Source organism: Macrobrachium nipponense, chromosome 37 (genome assembly GCF_015104395.2).
Source record: "Macrobrachium nipponense isolate FS-2020 chromosome 37, ASM1510439v2, whole genome shotgun sequence".
Classification (NCBI taxonomy): Eukaryota; Metazoa; Arthropoda; class Malacostraca; order Decapoda; family Palaemonidae; genus Macrobrachium; species Macrobrachium nipponense.
In genome coordinates, this window is record NC_061097.1 from 40,845,403 (window position 1) to 40,870,437 (window position 25,035).

Genomic DNA, 25,035 nt, shown 5'->3' on the forward strand with positions numbered 1-25,035 from the left:
ACGAGTCAACTGCATTCACACGATGTATCAGACCAAATTATCGTACCAAGTCTCTTCAAATGATCTTATTTTGATTAATAATCATTTATTGTACAGAGGGTAAAATTACCATACTCGTACGATAATTATCATATGTCTGGGAACCCTGGTCCACAGTCCGCACGAGTCGACAGAGGGAGAGAGAACGAGGTGCCAAAAGTGGGAGGCGGTGGGAGAGGAGTTACAACAACGCTCCCGCCTCGTCCGAAAGCGATCGTACATACTTGAAAGCATTTCTATATGAAACTAAGTTAGAAACCTCTGAAGCTAGAATATCTAACTCGGCGAGAACTTTAGATACTACAGACAGTGTCGACTTGAAGAGAAACATTAATCAAGGCAGTAGTAAGAGATTTGTCGATAGCTGAAGAGGAAACAACGCAAAGAACAAACACAAGCATTTCAAAGAAAAAGGAATATGCTAGCATACATGAATTTAGAATAACCATATCTCCAAAACATGAGAGATAACTAAATGTGTAAAACTCACTACAGATACATTATCATCTCAATAAAATGTCTATACCTATATCATATATTATTAAGCCTATGCATGTTTACACCTCAAACTAGGTGTTGAAGACGACAGAATGCGCTACGGAGCGAGCATCAATGCTTACCGAAATAATGGTCCTTATGTGGACTCTCTAACGGTCCTTTGGCGAACGCTTTAACCAAGATTCAGACCATGAAAAGGGCGAAGTAGGTATTGGAGGGCACAGAATCCCATCGTCCCGAGAACTGACCCAGTTCCCTGGCAGAGGACGTTTCCAACTGTCGCAGGGCAGTCCTAGGCTCGGGCTACGTACAGACAAGGGCACCAACACCTTACTTCTACCAGGGAACGCGAAAATGAGCGCACACTGGAGGGATTCGGAACATTCCCGTCACGAACTAAGTTCAAATTGTATTAGAACTAAAAATAGGTTAATGCTCTAACTTCTCGTTACGCTTTTCCTGAACCAAATGAGGAGCAGAAGGCGGAGCTACAGTGGAAGTCAATACTAGCCTACTAAAATGCCTAGTCTGAGTAGGGATAGCCTGACAGGTTTAAGCCCTGATCTAACTAATTGCTTTTGCAATCTATTAGTTCCAGTCTTTCCTATATCTGACATATTCAGGCATAAATTTCTCGGAACAAATCCCTACATTCTTCACATCTAGTAGTTCCAAAATCACACACTGTATCCCTGCCAGTACAAAGGAATGTAGATCAACTTCCAATTTCACCATCCTGGTTACACCAAAACATTCCTACATAGCCTGATGTTATTGGTTTTACTTCCGGTGGAAGATATCCTAGGAAAATGAAATTACAATACCGTAAACAGGTGTAAAACAGCCAAACTTCATAGAACACCAATAATCGTCTAGCCGCAATGGCGGCAAGGAGAATTCTGCCAAGAGCTAAAACATTCAAAACACACCTGGTGGAGAACAGGTAAACTAGACAGTCATCCGGGCAGCCATTCAATTTTTTTTTTTTTTAATGCCGACTTGCCTAATCGACGGGGAGATATGGCTAAATTTAACAGTAGGTAAGATTCATCTCAAATAATTTATATTCCAAACATTATAACTACCATGGCTAGTACTATTAAAATTTCAAAAGATAATCTTGCTGTGAACGCTACCATAATTTGATTTTCATATACGTACGTACATTTTGTCAGCTTGCTGGCCTTGATTTTACTGATACGGAATTACTCCACGAATAGCCTTTTTATTATGAAGATATGACGTTAATATAGAAAGTAAAAAATGGTTTTACATATTTCGTTTACACTTCGTCGCCAATCGCAAACAACAATACGATAATCTATGTTAATTATCGTTTGTATGAGTGCATTGTTTGGAGAAGTTAAATACGTATACTACCAAAATAATAATGAAGTTCGAATTAATTATAGCCTCAATGTTACTACTGTAATTACACTACTACTATTAAAATTTCTAAAAGGTTATCGAACAATAAAGGTCGCTGTGAACGCAACCGTATACGTACCAATACATTTTTGTAACTTTATATGTTTACATTTTGTGACTGGCCATTCAGAATATAATATAGCTGAGTGCAGTGATATGGAATTATTCCTTGAATATGCTATTTATTATGAAGATATGTTTATAAGATATAAGGTGAGAATGGTTTTATTACCTTTATTGTCAGTTAATATCATAATGTGAATCTGTTCATGTTTGTGGTGGTTAGGTAATATTGTCAGTTAATATCATAATGTGAATCTGTTCATGTTTGTTGGTGGTTATTGCACTGCAACTAGGCTTAGCCTATCAATGAACGTCATACATATACCTTGAATAGGCTATTTATTATGAAGATATGCCAATAATATATAAGGTGAATTGTCAGTTAATATCATAATGTGAGTCTTTTCATGTATGTTGGTGGTTATTAGACCGCAGCTGAGGCTTAGCTTACCGATAAACATTGCATACACAACACGGACAAACCCACGATGCTGTAATTCATATCAGCGATATAGCATGAGAAGAGGTCCAAGAAAAAACCCATGGATAACTGATTCCACGACTAAGCGATGCCTCCCTGTACGTATGTATATGGTCCATAGAAAAATTGCAAGTAGGCGAGTCCGCAAGTCAAGAGTTGACTGTAGTAAGGAAACTTAGTGGTGTGACTTATAAACAACTACATATTAGAGATCAAAATTAATGTACAGTCACCAGCATACTTATGAACTAGTTATGTTTCAGACAGCCATTTGTATGTTGAATTATTCGTAAGTTTAATGTCCATAATTTTTACTGATGTTTACATTCCAAGTTATCTCGGGAGTCATAGATTATACTATTTTCACTGCATTTTTAAATCATGTAGTATTATAAAGTATTTTTTTGGAATCTGGAAAGGTAAAAAGAAAATGGTATTTTTTCCCTGCTTAACAAGTTATGAATTTAAAAGAGAATTTTGTAGGAGCAGCATCTGACTGGAAGTTCATAAAGTAAACAATGCACAACACCAATTATTGACAAAAATACATACTACTTGTTTCCTATTGGGAAAAAAAGTACTATGGGAAATGGGAATTCATCGTAGATCAAGATAAGTCGGGAAGATAGAAATAAGTAAGAGTATTTTATGAGTATGAACTAGTATTCTCATGATTGTAAGAAAAATGCATGGTACATACTTATTTCATACATTCAACTTACCTGTCAGATATATACATAGCTATTGACTCCGTCGTTCCCGACAGAATTTCAAATTTCGCGGCACTCGCTACAGGTAGGTCAGGTGATCTACCGCCCTGCTCTGGGTGGCAGGACTAGGAACTATTCCCGTTTTCTAATCAGATTCTCTCTGTCGCCGGCGGTATCAACATTGTTGTTACTTCCTCCTGACTAGAATTCGTTTTTCGCAAAGCTTTTGATCATCTCTCGCTGATATTTGGTGACGTACTTGGATCGTTGTTTGGCATTCGCTATCGTGGACTGTTTTTTGGACTTGGTTTTTGGAATTCGTGAATATGTCTGACTCTAGTGTTAGTTTCAGAGTGTGTGTGAATGAGGGCTGTAAGGTGAGGATTCCGAAAGCTTCGGTAGATCCTCACACTACTTGTAGTGGGTGTAGAATGGTTGAATGCTCGATTGAGAATACGTGTAACGAGTGTGAGAAACTGAGTGCACAAGAGTGGAAGAATCTAACTTCTTACTTGAAGAAGTTAGAGAAAGATAGAGAGAGGAAGGCGGCTTATAAAACCCGCAGAATGTCTGCTTCTCATGATTTACTATCTAGTTCTGTAGCTTCTTCCTCTGATAATCATGCCCATTCTGTTTCAGCCCGTTCACAAATTGCTAATCCCTCTAGTTCTGCTTCGGAAATAGCAGAACTTAGAGCTTCCCTTCAGAAAATGCAGGAAAAAGTCGCAGCATTGGAAGGTAAGGAAAGTGAATGTGGTTTCGCTAGTGATATTAGTGTCCCCAGTGTAGTGGAGGGGGCGTCTGGTCGTCTCTGCGACGCTCCCAGGCCTAGACCTCTTCCAAGCTCCCTGGCCCGGAGGAGAAGGAAAGTCGAAAGCCGTACGGGGGTTGTGGAGAATCCCCAACGATCAGGCGTCCCCTTCGGCAGAATCAATCGTATCACATACTGCCAAGGACCGCTATAGGAAAAGCGTCCTTCGAGAGTGCTTTTCGTCGTCTAGTTCGCCTTCTCCGAGAAGAGGATGGAAGGAGTCGAAACTTTCCCGTCCTTTGAAGAGGAGTATGAAAGAGCATGAGCTCAATTCTAGTCCCGAGCGCTTCTCTGAAGAAGGAGCGCCTTCGGTAATAAAGAAGGCGAGAATACATTCAGACTCTGGGTCTGGAAGGGATCCTAGAGCGCCTTCCAGATCTCCCTCTCCTGATTCGAAAGATTCCTCAACCAGGAAAATATTGATGAATATGCAAGAGCAATTAGCCTCGTTAGTAGGAACTCTATATAAGGAGCCTACTCGTAAGAAGGATGATAGGCTTCCTATTAAAAGATCTAAATACCAATCTCCTGTCGGGCGCGACGCACCCTTCAGGGGAGTTGTCGCACAGGCGGCCATCTCTGGGGGGAGCAATGCGGTAGACAGGAGAGAAGTAAGAAAGGAAGTTACTCCTGTCAAGAGTATGGCGCCAACCAGGAGCCAGGCTCCGAGTAGGCGCAAAGAGCCACAGTATGCAGTACAACATTCAAGACCTTCAACCAAGCGTCAGGAGTTAGCTGAAGAGGAAGATCCTGTTAGGAGTAGAGCGCTTGTGAGACGGAAAGCGCCTACCGGAATCAATACTCCTACTAAACATCAGACGCATTCTAAGGATCAGGAGTATTTGGAGCGACGTACTCCTACCAGGCGCCAGGAGTCGTCGGGCCTCGATACTCCTCTCAGGCGCCAGGAGTATTCTGAACTTAATACTCCTCCCAGGCGCCAGGAGTATTCCGAAGCTTATACTCCTCCCAGGCGCCAGGAGTATTCCGAAGCTTATACTCCTCCCAGGCGCCAGGAGTATTCTGAACTTAATACTCCTCCCAGGCGCCAGGAGTATTCTGAACAAGATGCGCCTACTAGAAGCCAGGAGTATTCGAGGCGCTCTGCGCCTGCCAAGCGCCAGGAGTATTCCAAACACGTTACTCCTACCAGGCGAGATACTCCTGCTGTGCACCAGGCGCATTCCTCGTATGAAGAGCCTGACATTCGAAAGAGAGTAAGGGAAGAGTCAGAAGAAAGAAGGGAGCCTTCTCCTTCCGAGCCTATGAACCCAGAAGATGCCTCGGAGGATGAAATGAAGGAAGGATCTTCTAATTATAAAGTTCTTTCGTCCCTTCTATTGGAGGAATATGGAGACTCGTTAACGCCAGCCGCTCCTCCTTCTCCACGCTCTCTGTTCTCGAGCACGAAAACGCACAAGTCTTCCTCTTTCCTTAAAATGAAGCCTGCTATATCTATGAGGAGGGCGCTTCAATCTCTTGACTCCTGGTTCAAGAAGAAGAAGGAGTTAGGAAGGACGGTCTTTTGTATGCCTCCCGCTAAACTTACAGGGAGGAGAGGCATTTGGTACGAAACGGGAGAGAATATGGGATTGTCTCTGTCCGTTTCAGCTGAGTCAGACTTCTCGAGTTTAGTGGATTCATCGAGAAGACACGCCTTGAATGCAGCGAAGGTAACATGGGGGCTTTCGGAAACGGACCACCTCCTCAAGGGACTTTTTCACACTTTAGAAGTTTTTAACTTCTTAGATTGGTCCCTTGGGGTTCTGGCCAAGAAATCTCAGGAAAAGGAACAACTGGACCCAGAAACCCTAAATAGCATCCTCACCTGCATTGATAAGGCTGTTCAGGATGGATCGGCTGAAGTATGCTCCCTCTTTGGTGCAGGAGTTTTAAAGAAGAGGGCGGTTCACAGTGCTTTCCTCACGAAGGCCGTCTCTCCTTCGCAGAGGGCCGCCTTATTGTTTGCGCCTCTCTCAGAACACCTTTTTCCCTCGCAGTTGGTGAAGGATATTGCGCATTCTCTGACTGAAAAGGCCACCCAGGATCTCCTTAGACAATCCTCAAGGAAGAATAGGCCTGTGGCCAGTGAGGAAAAGAAAGTGGCTCGTCCAGCTCAGCAGCAGCCCTTTCGAGGAGGTCTTCCAACTAGATCTATCGCCAGAAGGAAGTCAACAGAAAAGAGGGGCAGGTCTTCCTTCCGTTCCTTTAAGAAAGGAAAGTGAGAGTTCTGTCCTCCAGACACCCGTAGGAGCCAGGTTACATTCATTTGCGAAAGCCTGGGAAGACATAGGAGCGAATCCGTGGACGATGTCGATCATCAAGAAGGGTTATCGCATCCCATTCAAGGACATTCCTCCCTTGACAACAGCACCGAGGGAATTGTCCGCCAGATACAAGGACCCTGTTCTGATGGATACTCTTCGTCAGATGGTGGAACAGATGTGGGACAAAAGAGCAATAGAGCTAGTGCTGGATTGCAGCTCCCCGGGGTTTTACAATCGCTTGTTTCTTGTAGCAAAAGCCTCGGGGGGATGGAGGCCGGTACTGGACGTAAGTGCGCTGAACAAATTCGTAGAACAACAGAAGTTCAGCATGGAAACGTCTGCTTCAGTCCTTGCAGCTCTGCGGCAAGGGGATTGGATGGCGTCCCTAGACCTTCAGGACGCATATTTCCACATCCCGATCCACCATTCGTCGAGGAAGTACCTTCGATTTATGTTCGAAGGAAGAACCTATCAGTTCAGGGCCCTGTGTTTCGGCCTTTCCACGGCTCCTCAAGTCTTCACGGACGTGATGAAAAATGTAGCAAGACATTTACATTTGAAAGGGATAAACGTCTCCCTGTACCTGGACGACTGGCTCATCAGAGCCAGGTCTCGAAAGCAGTGTTTGGAGGACCTGTCAACAACACTGGAATTGACAAAATCATTGGGATTGATCGTGAACCTCGAGAAGTCTCAGATGATCCCCAGCCAGAACGTGGTTTATCTGGGGATTCAGATGGATTCTCGGGGTTTTCGAGTTTTTCCATCTCAAGAAAGAATAAAGAAAGGCTGTGCCACAGTATCGAACTTTTTAGGGAAAGAGCGCACTTCAGCGAGGGAATGGCTGAGCCTCCTGGGGACCCTTTCCTCGCTCGAACAGTTCTTTCTCCTAGGAAGATTGCATCTTCGTCCGCTTCAGTTCTTCCTGAGAAGAAGTTGGAGTTGGAAGACAGGACAGCTCTCGGACACGTTTCCAATCTCGGAGGAAATAAAACATCATTTAAAGTGGTGGTTGACTCCCTTAAAAGAAAACAAAGGAGTGTCCCTGCAAGTACGGAACCCAAGCCTGACATTGTTCTCAGACGCCTCGGAGTCGGGCTGGGGGGCAACATTGGGATCCAAAGAAGTGTCAGGCACCTGGTCGGCAGAACAGGTGTCATGGCACATAAATTGCAAGGAGCTTTTAGCAATTCACCTGGCGCTAAAGAGCTTCGAACACATAGTCAGAGGCAAAGTCGTACAGATAAACTCAGACAATACGACAGCCCTGGCTTATGTCAAGAAACAAGGAGGGACGCACTCTTTCGCTCTGTACGAGCTAGCAAGAGATCTTTTGATTTGGGCGAACCAAAGGAAGGTAGTTCTTCTAACAAAGTTTGTCCAAGGGGAGAGGAATGTGAGAGCGGACAGATTGAGCAGGAGGTTCCAGGTCCTTCCCACAGAATGGACACTCCACTCAGAAGTCTGTCAGAGCCTTTGGCTCCTTTGGGGGAAGCCTCAAATAGATCTTTTCGCCACATTCCTCTCCAAGAGGATAGACACATTTTGTGCCCTAGTAGAAGATCCCCGGGCTTATGCAACAGACGCCTTCCTCCTGGACTGGTCAGGGATAGACGTTTACGCTTTTCCCCCGTTCAAGATACTGGGGGAAGTAGTCAGAAAATTCGTGGCATCCGAAGGAACCAAAATGACTCTGATTGCTCCGTATTGGCCAGCTCAAATTTGGTTCACAGAGGTGATGGAGTGGACGGTGGACTTCCCCAGATCTCTTCCAAACAGAATAGATCTGCTCAAACAACCCCACTTCGAGAGGTACCATCAAAATCTACCCGCTCTTGCTCTGACTGCCTTTCGACTATCGAAAGACTTGTCAGAGCGAGAGGGTTTTCTCGCCAGGCAGCAAGCGCAATTGCTAGAGCCCGCAGGTCATCTACTAGGCGAGTGTACCAATCGAAGTGGGAAGTTTTCAGAAACTGGTGCAGGTCGAAGAAGCTGTCCTCTTCCAGTACCTCTGTGACCGAAATTGCGGATTTCCTTCTGTTTCTTAGAGAAAAGTCGCATCTCTCGGTACCGACTATTAAGGGGTACAGGAGTATGCTGTCAGCAGTCTTTAGAAACAAGGGATTAGATCTAACGAATAAGGATTTGCACGACCTCATTCGTTCCTTCGAAACATCAAAGTCACTTGAACCCAAGGTTCCAAGCTGGAACTTAGATGTGGTTCTTAAATTTCTATCCTCAGAAGAATTCGAACCATTACATACTGCTTCTTTTCGTAACATCACTAGAAAGTGTTTGTTTCTGATGTCTCTTGCAACGGCAAAGAGGGTCAGTGAATTGCACGCCCTTGAATCAAGAGTTGGCTTCAAAGGAGACTCTGCAATTTGTTCATTTCAGTCTCTCTTTCTTGCCAAAAACGAAAACCCTTCGAATCCCTGGCCCAGGAGTTTCGAAGTGAAAGGACTTTCTAGTTTGGTGGGCAGAGAGGCAGAAAGATCCCTTTGCCCGGTTAGAGCTCTAAAATTTTATCTGGACAGGAAGAAGCAGTTGGGGGGTTCGCAAAAAGGTCTTTGGTGCTCAGTAAAAGACCCCAAGAGAGCAATGTCCAAGAACGCCTTAGCCTTCTTTGTTAGAAGTGTAATTTTGGAAGCTCATAAGAATTGTTCAGATGATTCTTTTAATCTTTTAAGAGTGAGAGCCCACGAAGTTAGGGCAATCGCAACCTCTGGGGCGTTTCAAAGAAATATGTCACTCAAAAACATTTTGGACGCAACTTATTGGAGATGCAACTCCGTGTTTGCATCCCATTATTTAAAAGACGTGCGAGTTACGTATGAGAAATGTTTTTCTTTAGGTCCGTTTGTGTCAGCACAGACGGTTCTGGGTAAAGGAGAAAGCACCAATCCTTAAATTGTGTACGTAACCCTCTTGTCGGATGTGTTCTCGTGTTTTCGGTGTATGGGAGTGTCAGTTGTCGCACAGGCGGCCTTCACTTCGCTTCATTTGAAAATCGAGTGACATCTGACTATTAGAGGGGTACAAAATTTTTATTTTTGTATGTATGGATTTCGAGTTTGTGGTTGTTTGCTAAGAGTTTGGGGATAACTCTGGGCAATCTTAGAACTAACACGGGTTAGGATCGGGTGATCGGGATTGGTTGTGTGCTCCTTAAATAAAGGCGTGTTGTCATATAAGCGGATGTGCTCCCATTGACAAATGCCAGTTAGGTTCTGTCGAGTAAGTGGATGAGACCCCATCGACAGATCCACAAGAACTCTTGGCCACAGATCACTATCTCGCTAAGGCTCTTGAGATGAAGCAGACTCCTGGGCAGTAGCCACGAAGTCTTCCATCTAATAAGGTAGGAACTAAGGTTTATTTATACCTACAACATATGTTGTTTACCTGTCTAGTCAGTTAGTTAGCTGTCTCTTGCCCTCCACCAAAGGGTGTCAATCAGCTATGTATATATCTGACAGGTAAGTTGAATGTATGAAAATGACATTGTTATGATACAATAAAGTTTCATACATACTTACCTGGCAGATATATACATAGCTATCGACTCCGTCGTTCCCGACAGAATTTCAAATTTCGCGGCACTCGCTACAGGTAGGTCAGGTGATCTACCGCCCTGCTCTGGGTGGCAGGACTAGGAACTATTCCCGTTTTCTAATCAGATTCTCTCTTCCACCTGTCTCCTGCGGGGAGGCTGGGTGGGTCTTCAATTGTATATATCTGCCAGGTAAGTATGTATGAAACTTTATTGTATCATAACAATGTCATGTTAATCACAAGATACTTGGGACGATCAAGGAAGGAGTTAAAGGAATAGGTCCTTCTTCCTTGTATTCCTCTGTTTTTTGCAAAACTTCTTACTAGCAGAATAGGCATGCTGAGCAAAATTTGAACTTGTGACCATATCTCTCTGTATCTATAAATGTTTTCAAGTTGGATGTTTGCAAGAAGGGTTGCGACTGTAGTGAAAATAGGACATGATCACCTAAGAGTTATTATTGATAAACAACTGCCTATGGGAAATCAAATAAATGTAGTGGAAAAGGAACACTCACCAAAGAAACCTAGCATTCATAAAGTAATTAATCCCTCAATTAGATTAATACATAAAGCCAAGGGCCTGTTGGATAATGGTGAGTAAAAAAAAAATCTGGGGATGCTCAAGGGCCACACCATACCCTTCCTTGCCTAACCTTGCCAATACCAAATAACTATGAATACTCAATATGCAGGCGGTCCCCGGGTTACAACGGGTCCGGCTTACGACGTTCCGAGGTTACGACGCTTTTTCTTAAATATTCATTGAAAAATCCGCCCTGGGTTACGACGCTTGTTCCGAGGTTACGACGCTGACGCTTCCGACGCTCCAAGTTTACGACGCTTTTCAAAATCGCATGCTATGATAAGAATCCTTTATAGTTTAGCACAGTCTCTCTCTCTCTCTCTCTCTCTCTCTCTCTCTCTCTCTCTCTCAGAGATGAGATCATTTTCATGGACTTGTATGTAATAAGTTTATCATTAATATTTTCCAATAATAATACTATTAACTGTAAGTACAAAATTCATATCTGAGTATTTTAAATACAATAATCATTCCATTTCACTCTTTTAAATACTGTAAGGACAACTCTCTCTCTCTCTCTCTCTCTCTCTACAAGATACTTGTCATACATTTGGTGTTTCTATTTCTACCTTTTATCTCTCTCGCTCTCAGCAAAAGAATTGATAGACAGACAAACATAATTGCACAGTCCTCTCTCTCTTTGGAGAAATATATGTATTTATGGGAGGGGGGAAAAGTTGCCTTCAGACGTTCATTTCAATCTATTGAAACCGTAAGGAGTTCTCTCTCTCTCTCTCTTGTATTTTAATGAAAATATACAGTAATTTGTGAATACACAGTGTTGCACATGAAAAAAGTAAATTAGTGATAATTTTAGAGATACAGCCCTAAGAAAAATTGCAAATTAGTGAAATTTTCCCTGTGGACATTTTCAAGAACGTCGTTCCGGCTTACGACCATTTTCGGGTTACGACGTGTCTTAAGAACGGAACCCCCGTCGTAACCCGGGGACTGCCTGTACTTATAAACATCAACCATCACACTTTAAACTGAAAACTTTATGCAAAAGGTAATTCTTTACCTTTTCCCCCATATCTTCAACAAAATACAGTTCATCAACGACTTAGGGCAATGCCAACTGACAGCGGGTTCGCAACATCAAGTTACAGCTGCGTAAGTGCTGTTGTCTGCCCTAAAGGCAAGAATAGGTATAAAGTTAACAACACTTACATCACTGTAACTTGATGCAACATCAAGTTACAGTGCCAATAACGACAAAATGCCAACTACAGTGGCAATCAACTTACATGACTCACTGGGTATGGCTTAAATACACTTTGAAAAAGAAATGCCACTCCTTTTCTCTCTCTCTCTCTTTAATAAAGAAGACAATTTGGTGGGTATGTAGGTAACATCCCTGTGTTTATTCACAGCCTACCAAGGTTTTATGACCATTAATGTATTTTTATACAGCAAATTTCTTATCAGTTGTTACCATATTTTATTAAAATACACAAGACACTATGTGAACTATTGACCTAAATTAGGTGTTCCTCTCAGTATCTAAATGGATAAGTCAAATAGCTATTACAGCTGTATTTAAGATGAAGGTAATGGAAATGAAACTGATATTTTACTTACTGAATCCATTTATATTGTAATGTTACATTATATCAACATTGTAATACATATAAAACACAATCATTCACCTTATGCATTTATGTATGTAAGCTAGCCTAATGTTTACATTCTCAGAATCAGCTGACTGAGCCTCCTGCTGAGAGAATTAGAATCATTTTTTATTTGCTAAAAGAAACTAAGCATTACATTACTGGAATTACAGTATAATTTTTAAAACTACAGCTTTGATGCTATGTGAGCATGTGTATGTACATCCCCTATGCACACAAGTGACATAACCCTAACAAAGTAATATAGAATTTTGGCCTGATGGTACTAAACAATTCCCCGTTAGTATACAGAGCATAAATGTACTATTCCTGCACCTAGTATATATCCTGTGCTTCTGTAATCAGTGAAGATATGGTGGACTAATACTAATAAAAGTATAATATGAGATTCAGGAAAGGTTACTAGTACAAAATGGTATGATATTATGACTGGTGGATACTAGGAAAACTGTATGTATCACAGATGATGAAATAGCAGTGAGATGAGGTGGGCATAGCTAGAAAACAGATAGTTTGGGTCAATGATACAAAAAGGACTGCACTGCAAAATTCTGGCCTTAGCTAAGGACTGGACAGCAAGGCTCCAGGAAGCAATTAACCCTCTTACGCCGAAGCGGTAAAAAAAAATTGTCTCCCGTGTGCCGGAGGTGTTTCAGAGTGAGCGCGGAAGCGGAAAAAATATTTTTTTCAAAAAATCACAGCGCGCTTAGTTTTCAAGATTAAGAGTTCATTTTTGGCTCCTTTTTTTGTCATTGGCTGAAGATTAGTATGCAACCATCAGAAATGAAAAAAATTATCATTATCATATATAAATAATGCGATATATGATAGTGCAAAAACGAAATTTCATATTTAATTGTATTCAAATCCCGCCGTGCGCAAAACGGTTAAAGGTCACAAGTTACTTTTTTTTCGTTGTAATGTACACTAAATTGCGATCATTTTGGTATATAACACATTGTAAAGCGATAAAAGCAACACAGAGAAAATATTATCACAAAGTAATGCATGAATTCGTAACACCCGGACGTAAACAAATATTTTTTTCAAAAATTCACCATAAATCTGAATATTGTCATAGAGACTTCAAATTTCTTTCAAAATGAAGACAAACGATTGAATATTACTATACTGTAAGAGTATTAGCTTACAATTGCAGATTTCGACCATATCTGATGAGTTAAAGTTGACCGAATGTCGAATTCTTTTATATATATATTATTTTATATGCAATTATTTTGGAAATAAGAAAAGCTACAACCTTCAAATATTTTTCGTTTTATTCTACATAAAATTGCGCACATTTTCATATATAAAACTCTATGAAATGCCTAATATGAAACTGAGCAAATATTCCGAGAATGGTACGTACACATTTCGGAGATTTGTGGCGGAGAATCCGCGCGCGGAGGGAAGGAAAGATTTTTTTTAAATTCACCATAAATCTAAATATTTTGCTAGAGACTTCGAATTTGTTTCAAGATGAAGATAAATGACTGAATATTACTAGACTGTAAGAGTTTTAGCTTACAATTGCGTTTTTCGACCATTTCGGTAGAGTCAAAGTTGACCGAACGTGGTTTTTTTTCTATTTATCGTGATTTATATGCAAATATTTCAAAAATGAGAAAAGCTACAACCTTCAATTATTTTTTGTTGTATTCTACATGAAATTGCACACATTTTCATATATAAAACTTTATTGTACATTACCACAATCGCACGTATGATTTTTTCGGAATTGTTACCGCGCGGACGTAAAGAAAATGTTATTTTTTTCATAAATTCACCATAAATCGAAATATTGTGCTAGAGACTTCCAATTTGTTGCAAAATGAAGGTAAATGCTTGAATATCACTAGAATATAAGCATTTTAGCTTACAATTGCGTTTTTCGACCATTTCGGTAGAGTCAAAGTTGACCAAAGGTTGAAATTTTGGCAATTATCGTTTTTTATATGAAAATATCTCAAAACTGATAAAAGCTACAACCATGGGTTATTTTTAGTTGTATTGTGCATGAAATTGCGCACATTTCCATATATAAAACTTTATATAACGGCTAATTTTAAAATGGTGCAAACATTACCACAATCGCATGTAAGGAAAAAGTTTTTTCATAAATTCACCATAAATCAAAATATTGTGCTAGAGACTTCCAATTAGTTGCAAAATTAAGGTAAATGATTGAATATTACTAAAATATAAGAGCTTTAGCTTACAATTGCGTTTTTCGACCATTTCGGTAGAGTCAAAGTTGACCGAAGGTTGAAATTTTGGCAATTATCGTTATTTATATGAAAATATCTCAAAACTGATAAAAGCTACAATCATGAGTATTTTATTGTTGTATTCTACATAAAAATGCGCACATAAAAGTGACAAAATAATTTTCGAGATGTGTCACAGATACTTTTTAGTGCGGCAAGAAAGAAATTTGCGCTTGCGCGCCTGCGTAACGATTGTAAACAAAACAACACCTTGATCCGTGAACTCCCAGCATCCCCCAAGGCGCGTGATTCAAAAGTTTTAGGCTGGTAGGCCTATAAGTATTTTTCCGCGAATTTTAAAAAAAACTTTTGTAAGTCGACGTAAAATACGTCCAGTCGGCACACGGGAGACAAAAAATGTCGACGTAAAATACGTCCAGTCGGCGTAAGAGGGTTAATCACTGAAATGACTAACATGTAAGTAGCAATACAACCAATAAGCCCCTGGATCATGGAGAGCCTGAACCAGATAGAAATTTGGTCATAAAGTGCACAAGATAAAAGGGGTGGTCACAGAATTAAAATCCATGGCTTGAGTATGGTAAGAAGATTGGTGATGTAATATCAAGAGGATAGAAAAGAGGACTGAAATATTGATTATTTTGCATTTTTGGTGTCATATTTCTTCTGCCAGGTGAGCGTTGTTGGCGTTGTAACCCTGGAAATAATTTTTGATAAATATAATTGAAAAGCGCCTTAACTTCGGAACGTCGTAAGCCGAACCCGTCGTAACCCGGGGACTGCCTGTAATTAAGTTCACACACAACACGATAAAGTAACTTACAGTACAATGAAAGAGAAATCACGATAACGCTGCCGCAAAAAATGGTCAAGGAACGCCTTTACATAGAGGCATGATGGGACAGATGCTGACCAATAGGAGAGCAGGATCTTACGGCAGTGACTAGCATCAGGAACCAATGGGAGAGCTGGAGGATGGTGGTGAGTCTACTGAGTTGGTGGCGCACGAGGTTTAAAATTGTTCTCGGCGGCCTGGGCGAATCTCGAACTTTACAGTGCATACACCCTTTCGCAACCTGAATTATTTTTGTACACAGAAGCAAAATAAATCTTCGTCTTTGCCTTCATAACCTGAATTTTTCGTACGTAGGGACTTTCGTATGTAGGGCTATGACTGTACAGTAGACCATGCTCAATAGTATTTTGTAATTGATGTTGGTTGGGTCGCATGTTTTTTCTAAGTCAAAGATGGTACTGATGTGAGTAATGACTATCCTTCAAAACCACCAAATACCAGCATACATTGGTTTTTCTTCTGTAAGGCTTCCCAAACCATATGCATATTCTGCTTCTTATATAAGCACATCACTTAGGTCTATCCATCATCTTGCAAAACCTGTCTTTCATACAATGATTATTTGCTGCCAAAGGACTGTAATGTTACTCTTTATAGACTGCAGACTTTTGTAGCATGTCTTAAGGGGGCCGGCCGGCTAATGCCATTTTTTAAGGACAGGACTTTGATATTCATACCACTTAATAAGGTGACTTGGGACATCTCCAAACCACATATGATTTTCGCCTCTGACCTTCGGTTTTGTGACGCCAGGGCGATTTATCCCGAAAATAACCATTTTCAAATTCTATCTCCTCCCTTGATATTTAATATTAAGACCTGGGATTACGACCATATATAGACCTGATGTAAACCTCCAATCGAATGGAGAGTTTTTTTTCTAAAAGTCATTTTTTTGCTAGATATGAATTTTTCAATATGGTAAAAAAATAAACCCTATAAATCAGGAGAAAAAAAATTATAAAAAAAAGACGACACAAAAATTGGACACAAAAATTGGAAAAAAGGGCTCTATTTGATTGTTTTATAATGTCTTTCTGAGTTATATACCAAATTCCAATGTTATAGCTTTAAAACTAAGTGAGAAGATAGATTTTGAAGGTCAATAAGTATAGTTTTGAGATACGGCCGTTCAAAGTTTTCCTTCGTATTTCTATAAAGACAATGTTAATAAATAATGATTATTATGAATGTATATTTCTTTTTTGTGTATTAATAAACCAAAGCTATTTTATTTATCATAATTTAATCATAAATGATGATCCCTTTGCTCATATATCGCAGCCTGGGGCACTGTTGAGGCAAGATGGGGCACTCCTTCCTACGCAATTCTCTCTCCCCCCTTCACTAACTCGGCTTATTACATCGAATTTTTCTTCTTCTGTATGTTAGCGAGATGTTTTCCTTGTATTTTCCTCTTTGGCAAGATGAAATTCTTGCCCGAAACAAAGATAAACAAACTTAAATGCAAGAGAATGTCAGGAAGTGAAACTCGAAGGTGTACTCTCTTTTTACAAAGACAATTTAATAAATCATGATTATTATGAATTTCATATTCCGTTTTGGGTATTAAAAAACCAAAACTTTGTTATTTATCATAAATGAAGATCTCTTTGCTCAAAGATCGTAGCCTTGGGCACAGTGTGACGTGTGCTGTCAGGCAAGACGGGGCCGTTACTAAGCAACCCTTGCTACGCAACCCTCCCCTCTCTCTTCACTAACTACCGTATATTATGATATTCTGTAATAATACTTGAGCGATTTTTCTTCGTCTGTATGTTAGCGAGATGTTTTCCTTGTCTTTTCCTCATTGGCATGATGAAATTCTTGCCGAAACATACATAAACATACGTAACAGCAAGCGAACGTCAGAGGTGAAATGGAACGTGTAAACTATTTGATGTCTGTGATCGCACTAAATCATGACTGGACTTGGTATCTGAGCCTGAAGTCTCCTTCTCGACTCGGGGAATGTCTACAGATGCCATTTCTCCCAATTTCTTTGACAATAATTATCAAAATTTACGATAATAGAAGAAATATTGCATTTTCTTGTACGGATCAATGTTTTAGGCTTATTAAGTTACGGTAACTAATTACCCTGTAACTACGAAAGTAAGAGGAATTTTGACGACATATTTTGTATACGTATTCTCAATTGCCATACGAAGCTCCATGAATTTTTTCATGACTTTGCATTTTTCGCCCTATACCACCTTATATAGGGGGTTCCGTCCGGCCCCCTTAAGAGACCTTATATTGTTTGGATGGAAGATAAATGTCATTCCTGATAAAGATGCTATGCTGGTGTTTTCTATTTGACTAAATTGTACCTTCAGTAGGAAGTATATATTATCCAAAAGCCTTTCAAACTGATTAAGTGTATACATAGAGACGTTTTCATTCAGTACTGTTTAATTTCATATAGAATGCAGAGGGCAAATGGATTCTTTTTTTCTAAAATTTTTCTCTCTTTCTAGGATAACAGAAGAACATCATTTGTGAAGTGTGTAAATCGTCACTCCAGTTGAGCAAGTTGGTGCATTCAAGATTTACCAGTTGAAGTTTGCTGATACAAACAAATCTTACCAAGAGGACTCATGGTTTTAAGTTGTGTTGTACTTTATGATGAACATCATTAATTAATGTGTTTTACTATTTTTGAAGGGAAACCTTTGGCATATTTTTACAATACAGTATGTGGTCTGATTTTTGAGTGGGCATATAATCGAAAGGCAATTGAAGCACTCTTCTTTCAATGGGGTCCCCTAGGTAATTGCTCCATTGTAAGAAGGGTACTACTCAAGGACAACACCCAAGTGAAAACGGGGTTCTCTACATAAGTAATTCAGTGGAAGCAAGATCCTATGGATCCAGTAATTGCTATTTCTGTTTGTAGTTTAATCAGATCAAAGAGACATACTTTTAGACTCAGAACCCTGGCCTGAATAATTTTTTCTTGAATGTGGGGTGAATTTAAAGCAGACACAAGTCTAGGAAGTCGGACATGCAAGCAGTTAACATTCTATTGGGACTGAGAACGTGTTTGTGCTCTAGTCACTTTATTTTCACTTGTTAGCTAAAACACAGTTGCTGTTGGTACAGGTGTAGCTGATACAATCAAAGATTTTAAACTGAGAATTTAAAATTTGATGGATTATCAATTAACAAAACTGTTCTTTTTAAAAGACCTCCTAAATTGTAGATCGCTTTCGTTGTCTCACTGCATATGGTTTTTCTGGTACAGCACAAGTAATTTTCTTTCACTGGACAATTTAGTTTTGTTTACTAAATATGGTGACTGAGAGTCCCTGGAAGTACCAAATTTGCTTTTCCATTTATTTAATCCCATGCTCATGTGAAAATAGTTAAATTAAGTTACCTGATATTTACTCAGCTTTAGTTATTAAATGTTAACTCTTTTACTGTATGCTTACCTGTCCATAGGTATATGATATGATAAGCTGGAATACATTGGCAGATTGTTTTACATATTCATGCGAGTCCTTTTTTTCATGGAACCTTACCAGGCAAGACCTGCATAAATTTTATTTTCTCTAATTACTTTTTTCTGATGATCTGCTCACAACTTGCGCAGGATGTGGCAACTAATTTGTTTGTATCCTTTGGTACATCATGCTTTGTGAAAGGTTGTAACTTCCAGAGTTTTGTCAACTCATGTAGAATCACATAGGGATGCTGAATAATTGGAGACTTCTCAGCAAAAGTGTAAATAGTTAGTGAAGGTGATATAACAAGCCTTCAGAAAAGGAAAGACATTGTATTATAAGAAGTGTATGCAAGCCACAAGTTTTCACATGATGGGTCCACATTAGTCATTTTAATTTTGCAGATGTGCATTAGTTGTAGTTTGAGATTGCACAAGAAAGCCATAATTTTATAGTTTGTTAAAGCCCTAATACTATTTGAATACAGACAGTCCCCAGTTATTGGCGATGCGATTTTACAGAGCTTGTTTAGCAACAAAAATCACACCGAATATGTGTCGATGTCCACTTCTCGGAGCTGATACATACCTAACAGAGGCGTCGAACTCCGGTTATTGGCACCGATAAGCCCAGAAAATTGCTGATTTTCAGTTATTGGCTATTTTCACTTATTGTCACGCCACAGGAACAGAATCCCAGGGACTGCCTGTAATGGGAAGTCAGTTTGTCAGTCTTAATAATTGTTACTTTACTTACATCTTACACCCCCAGTACCACATTTTGTACCACCAATACCACTGTGGTAATAAGAACACTGCCAAGGCTTTGTCAATAGCTTTTCTTAAAAAAACTTATTTTTTGTGTGTTTATCCTAGGTTTTAAATCCATTTCAGGCTGATAAAAATAATGCTGATTCAAATATAGTTGAAGAACTTATATACCAGCAAAATGACTAAAATTAAAGCATTGTTTCAGCAAATTGGCTATGAAGCCTTCTGACCAAAGGAACAAGATTAATATCCCCATTTTTGGAAAGAAATGAAATTATTAATGTTAGCATTCCTTTCTTCATACCTGATAGAGAGAAAGGATTCAGTGTAGCCTTGCAACTCAACTAAGCAGTGGAATAGATTACAAATCTGTATAACGGGTGATCTGAGGCTCTGTTTATCAAATATTGAGCCTGGTATCATTAAACTGGCAAAATCTAATCTACCTCTAGGTAGTCAATAATTACGTTTCTTCTATTGTTTTTTTTTTTGTAAGTTTTAATTAAATTAAAAAAAAAAAAATTTTTTTGGGGGGGGCCTATAGTAACTGTTTTAGTTGACAACCAAGTGATCCATTTTCTTGAAGTAATAATAAACGTGGATGCATTTCTTTGAGCAAAATTATTCCATTATTCAAAGTTTTAATTTCCTTATTGCACAAACATACCACAAAGTTAATATCAATACAGCTTCACTATATAAATTAATCATCTTTATTAGAGCACTTGCACTATGGTGGATGCCAGCCTCAGGAAATATCTAATAAGTTGTGCTGGGAGGGGGGAGGGGGGGGGGGAAGGTTAAGAACCACTGCCCTAGAGAAAACCTGCTGAAAAGGTGGACTTGTAAAATAATATAATATGACCAAGTGTAAACATGTTTCAACAGGAGGAGTTTGCAAAAGTAATAAGGTAACACAAAGTGATAGGAAAACTACTTAATGATCGTGGAATTGGATCCAATATATTATTTATATTGCAAATCCCAACCCTGTAACAAATCTTGTCAGTACAAATCCAGTGTAATGTTTTTTCAGGCTGGATAAGGATTTGAACCTTGTGTTCAGTAATACCTTAGTAATACTGGTAATACTATATTCTAAATATGCTTTCACATTATGTTTAACTGTATACACACTTTCACATGTTATGCTTTTGTACCCACTGATTTTCTCCTTTCTAGCCAAATTTTGCTCAATGGTTTAAGGCAGTGTGGAATTTTTGTATGTGGACTTTGCTCACTTTTGTTGGCTTTGGCTGTTATTATCAAGTTTGAACAGTTTTAAGTAACTATATACTGTATACTCAATAAGTTTTCATTGTCTTCAAGTTACTGTAATGATAGATTAGTATGTATGGCCATCCAAATCATTTGTTTTTAAAAGGTAATGTTATAGAAATTGCAAAAAGCAAGGAAAAAAAAGACACTGTGAACCAATGTTCACATAATTTAATAAAATTGCGCAGTTTAGTATAGTGCCAAAAGTCAACAATGATTTTTTAATGGTAGTTTTGATATGCTGTGTACATTTATATTAAATTAATAATGAAATTTTTAGTCTGATTTACCTTTCTTGCTTCATCACCATTTCCACTTACATGCATACCAATTTCTTTTTCAAACTGTTTCAGATAGATCAACAGTACTATAAGTTCTAAAAATTACCTGTACTTATCTACAATAATTTTCCATATATTTACAATATCTTCATGTCAGTACTATTATAATTTCTTGAACATTTACAATGTACGGTAGTGCACATTCTCATTTGTACACTAGTAATTTACATATCCAGACTTTATGGTGCTTGTACAGTAATTTCAGTACTAACTGTTTCTCAACATCTAGTACAGTAATTCAAATCATAGAATTTTACATAGCTAAACATCATCATCTTTGTAGAACAATTTATACAGACTGAGAAGTCACTTCTAGATTTGTAAGTTTGACATGGAGAACTAATTCTTAAAAAGAAGAACACTGGAGTTTGAGAAATTTGGGTTTTTGACAGCTAAGTGGAAGGATGCTAGCGTGAACAAGTGAGAAATAAATGGTAGAAAGCAATGCAGCCAAGGACTGAAGAACCTTTAGTGCCATCTACAGTGCGAGACAAGTACACTGTAGGAAGTACCCATCTACAGATGTACACAAGTGTAATACATAATATACTAAACTGGTGTCAGATTTCATGTTTCAAAAGGGAATTTATATTAAGTACTGTACACTATTTCCCTTCATGGTATGGTTCAGTGCATGCTCATGTACAATGTTACTGTAACTTTGGTATTTCATTGTAATGTCATTCACAGTAGCTGTGACCCAACATAAACCATGAGAAATAATAATGCTCCTTGAAGATATTGCTTTTGCAATGAATGATTAAATTTACTAGCAAAAACCTATATTTTATATGATCTTTTCTCTACTGTCAATGTGAGAAATTTCAAGACTTGAATTGTTTAGTCTTTTCACGCTAAATGTCTCACTTTAATCCATATACAGTACAGTAATGAATTAAAATAAGTAACACCTGATCATTATTGACTCTAATCAAAATTTCATTACTAGTCAAAGTATATGCCTGCCTAGATCTAAGAATCAACTGAAGCTCCTTAAGTACATCCATTATATTTCAACAAGGGCTATGTTTACAGAAACAAAAATAAAAAGAGTATGGTAGTTATCTGCCAAGTACAATATGAATATCAAATACAAATACAGTATGTGAGTAAGGAGATCCAATACCACACCACTTTCCGAGTCAGCGCCATTATGCTTTGATAAAATAAAAAATGAAATTTTCATTATTAAAATGAAGTTTTATTGTATACTTACCGAACAATTATAGAGCCGTGATTTCCACGAGCGGCAGGATACTAAATTCAAATTTAGCGCGTCGGCGTCGCCAACACTGGTGGTGATGACGTCATCTCCCTCCACTCGCGGGAGAACCAGGTACAACTGCCCAGGTGAATCCAATTCTTTCTGCCCGTCCGTCCACCTAAGGGGAGGAGGGTGGGTATAATCATAATTGTTCGGTAAGTATACAATAAAACTTCATTTTAATAATGAAAATTTCATTTTTATTGTAGTGTATTACCGAACAATTATAGAGCTGATTACACATTTATGGGAAGGTGGGATTCAGTGGACCACTAGTATTTTTAAATGGTTACATTTATTGCAATACCAGTAAACACTCAAGGTGTCTGTTGTACCTTACCTTGTAAGAGAGCTACAGCAGACTGTTACTGCCTCTGGTCGGTGCTCTTCTTACTATTGTAGAGGAATTGGAATTTGACCAAAGTTAGCCTCTACAGGAGTGGAATCCTTCCGTAGTTCAAGCGAGTCAAGGCTGACTGACGGAGGATAGTAACAACAAAGATTGCCCTTGCCCTGGGCTAAGACCAGAAATTCAATTATACAAAAACATTTGTCACCAACACCAGATTTAAAAACATATATACCCAACCATTGTAAAATCTGACCTAACAGACTGGTGAGTATCCCAGGTACTCAGTACCCCCAGCTTCCCTTGAACTCGACAACCTATTCAAGGTGAAAAGTTAGCATAGAGGTGACGACCCCGGTGCCGTTTCTCCCAACACCATGCCAGAAACCGCCACCGGACCTAACGTTTTACAATTCTCGAAAACCGTTTCTATCTCTTTGAGATAATGACTCGCAAAAACCGAATTCGATCTCCAGAACGTGCTCTGAAGAATCGAAGCTAAAGATAAATTCTTTCTGAATGCTAAAGAAGTTGCCACTGCTCTAACCTCGTGAGCTTTAACTCTCAGAACGGAAAGATTTGTCGTTCTCGGACTGCGAGTGAGCTTCCCTGATAAGCTCTCTAATAAAGAACGATATAGCATTTTTAGAAAGAGGACGAGAGGGATTTTGAACCGAGGTCCAGAGCTTAGAAGATTGTCCTCTAATACCCTTAGTGGCAAACAGATACTGGCTTAATAGCCTGAACTGGACATAAGAGCCTTTCTTCCTCCTCATGTCCAACCAAATCAGATAAGTTCCTTACCACAAAACTCCTCGGCCAAGGATTAGAAGGATTCTCATTTTTGGCTAGAAAGGTCAAAGATACCGAAAATACAGCATTGCCTTGAGAGAAACCGACTCTTTTGTCTATAGCGTGCAATTCGCTGACACGCTTAGCAGAAGCTAGTGCAATAAGAAAGAGTGCCTTCTTAGTCAAGTTCCTGAGTGAAGCCGACTTCAAAGGCTCAAACGGTGGCCCCATGAGGAACTTAAGCACCACATCTAAGTTCCAAGCCACTGTATCTTGCGGGAGCTTAGTGGTTTCGAAAGACCTAATGAGGTCCGACAGATCTGAATTGGAGGAAATATCCAAATCTCGATGTCGAAAAACCGAAGAGAGCATGGCTCTATATCCTCTGATCGTCGCAGGAGCCAGTTTCTTAGAGTTCCTAAGAAATAGAAGAAAATCTGCTATTTCTGTTAAAGAGGTCGCAGAAGTAGAGACTTTAGCACTTCTACACCACTCTCTGAAGATTCTCCACTTCCCTTGATAGAGTTTGTTAGAAGACTCTCTCCTACAACGAGCGATAGCTTCTGCAGCTCTTCTTGAAAATCCTTTCGCTCTGACAAGATTCCGGACAGTCTGAACCCTGTCAGAGCTAGAGCGGACAAGTTTTGGTGGAACCTCTTGAAGTGAGGTTGTTTGAGAAGCCACTTCTCTGGAGGAAGAAGTCTGGGGAAGTCTACTAACACTGGAGAAGGTCCGGGAACCACTCTTTCCTGGGCAAAAGGGAGCGATTAACGTTAGTGTTACATTGCTGTGCGACATGAGCTTGTTCAGCACCTCTCTTATTAGACCGAACGGACGGGAATGCAGAAGCTTCCAGACCCGACCAATCCAACAGCATTGCGTCCACCGACCAAGCTAGAGGATCTGGGACTGGAGAACAAAAGAGAGGAAGACGGTTTGTTTCCTTGGAATGTCGCGAACATTTCCTATTGACGGTCGTCCCCAAAGGCGCTCCAAAGTTTCTGACCAAATCTTGTTGTCCAAAGTCCACTCCAGAGGTAACACTTGCTGTTGACGACTTAACTCGTCCGCCAGGACGTTCATCTTTCCCGGAACAAATCTCGGGACTAGCTGAAACCTTCGTCGTTGAACCACAGGAGGAGATCCTTGGCTACTTCGTACAGAGAGAAAGACTGAGTCCCCCCGTTTCCGCACGTACGAGAGAGCCGTGGAGTTGTCGGAATGCACTGCCACTACTCGACCTTCTACTAAGCTCCGAAACTGTCTGAGCCCCAAGAAAATTGCTAACAGTTCCTTTACTTTTATGTGGTTTATGAACTTCTTCTCCTTCTCCGACCAAGCTCCTGAAGTTCCGTTGATTTCCCAGTAGGGCTCCCCAACCTGTGTCCGATGCATCGGAAAAGAACTGTAGGTTCGGGAGGATGGGTCGTAAATCTAACCCTTCTTCCAACCTTGCTCGAGAGAGCCACCACCTTAGGTCCTCTTTTATTTGATCTGTGACAGGAAAGGTATCGAGTCTGGTTGTGTCTTCCTGCACCAAGAGGCTCTCAGGAAAAACTGCAGAGGTCTCATGTGCAGTCTTCCCAACGTCACAAATTTCTCCACTGACGGCAATTTGCCCAGGAGCCTCATCCAC

The 25,035-nt window shown here is 39.8% G+C and overlaps 1 long non-coding RNA gene across 1 annotated transcript in view; it reads left to right on the forward strand.

Moving 5' to 3' along the window:
• LOC135209183 (uncharacterized) overlaps nt 1-20,926 on the forward strand; it is a 31,669-nt gene extending 10,743 nt beyond the window's left edge. The window contains exon 2 of the long non-coding RNA XR_010313307.1: nt 17,637-20,926. This is a non-coding gene — a long non-coding RNA (uncharacterized LOC135209183). The remainder of the gene's footprint in view (nt 1-17,636) is intronic.
• Nucleotides 20,927-25,035: the final 4,109 nt, after the last annotated feature.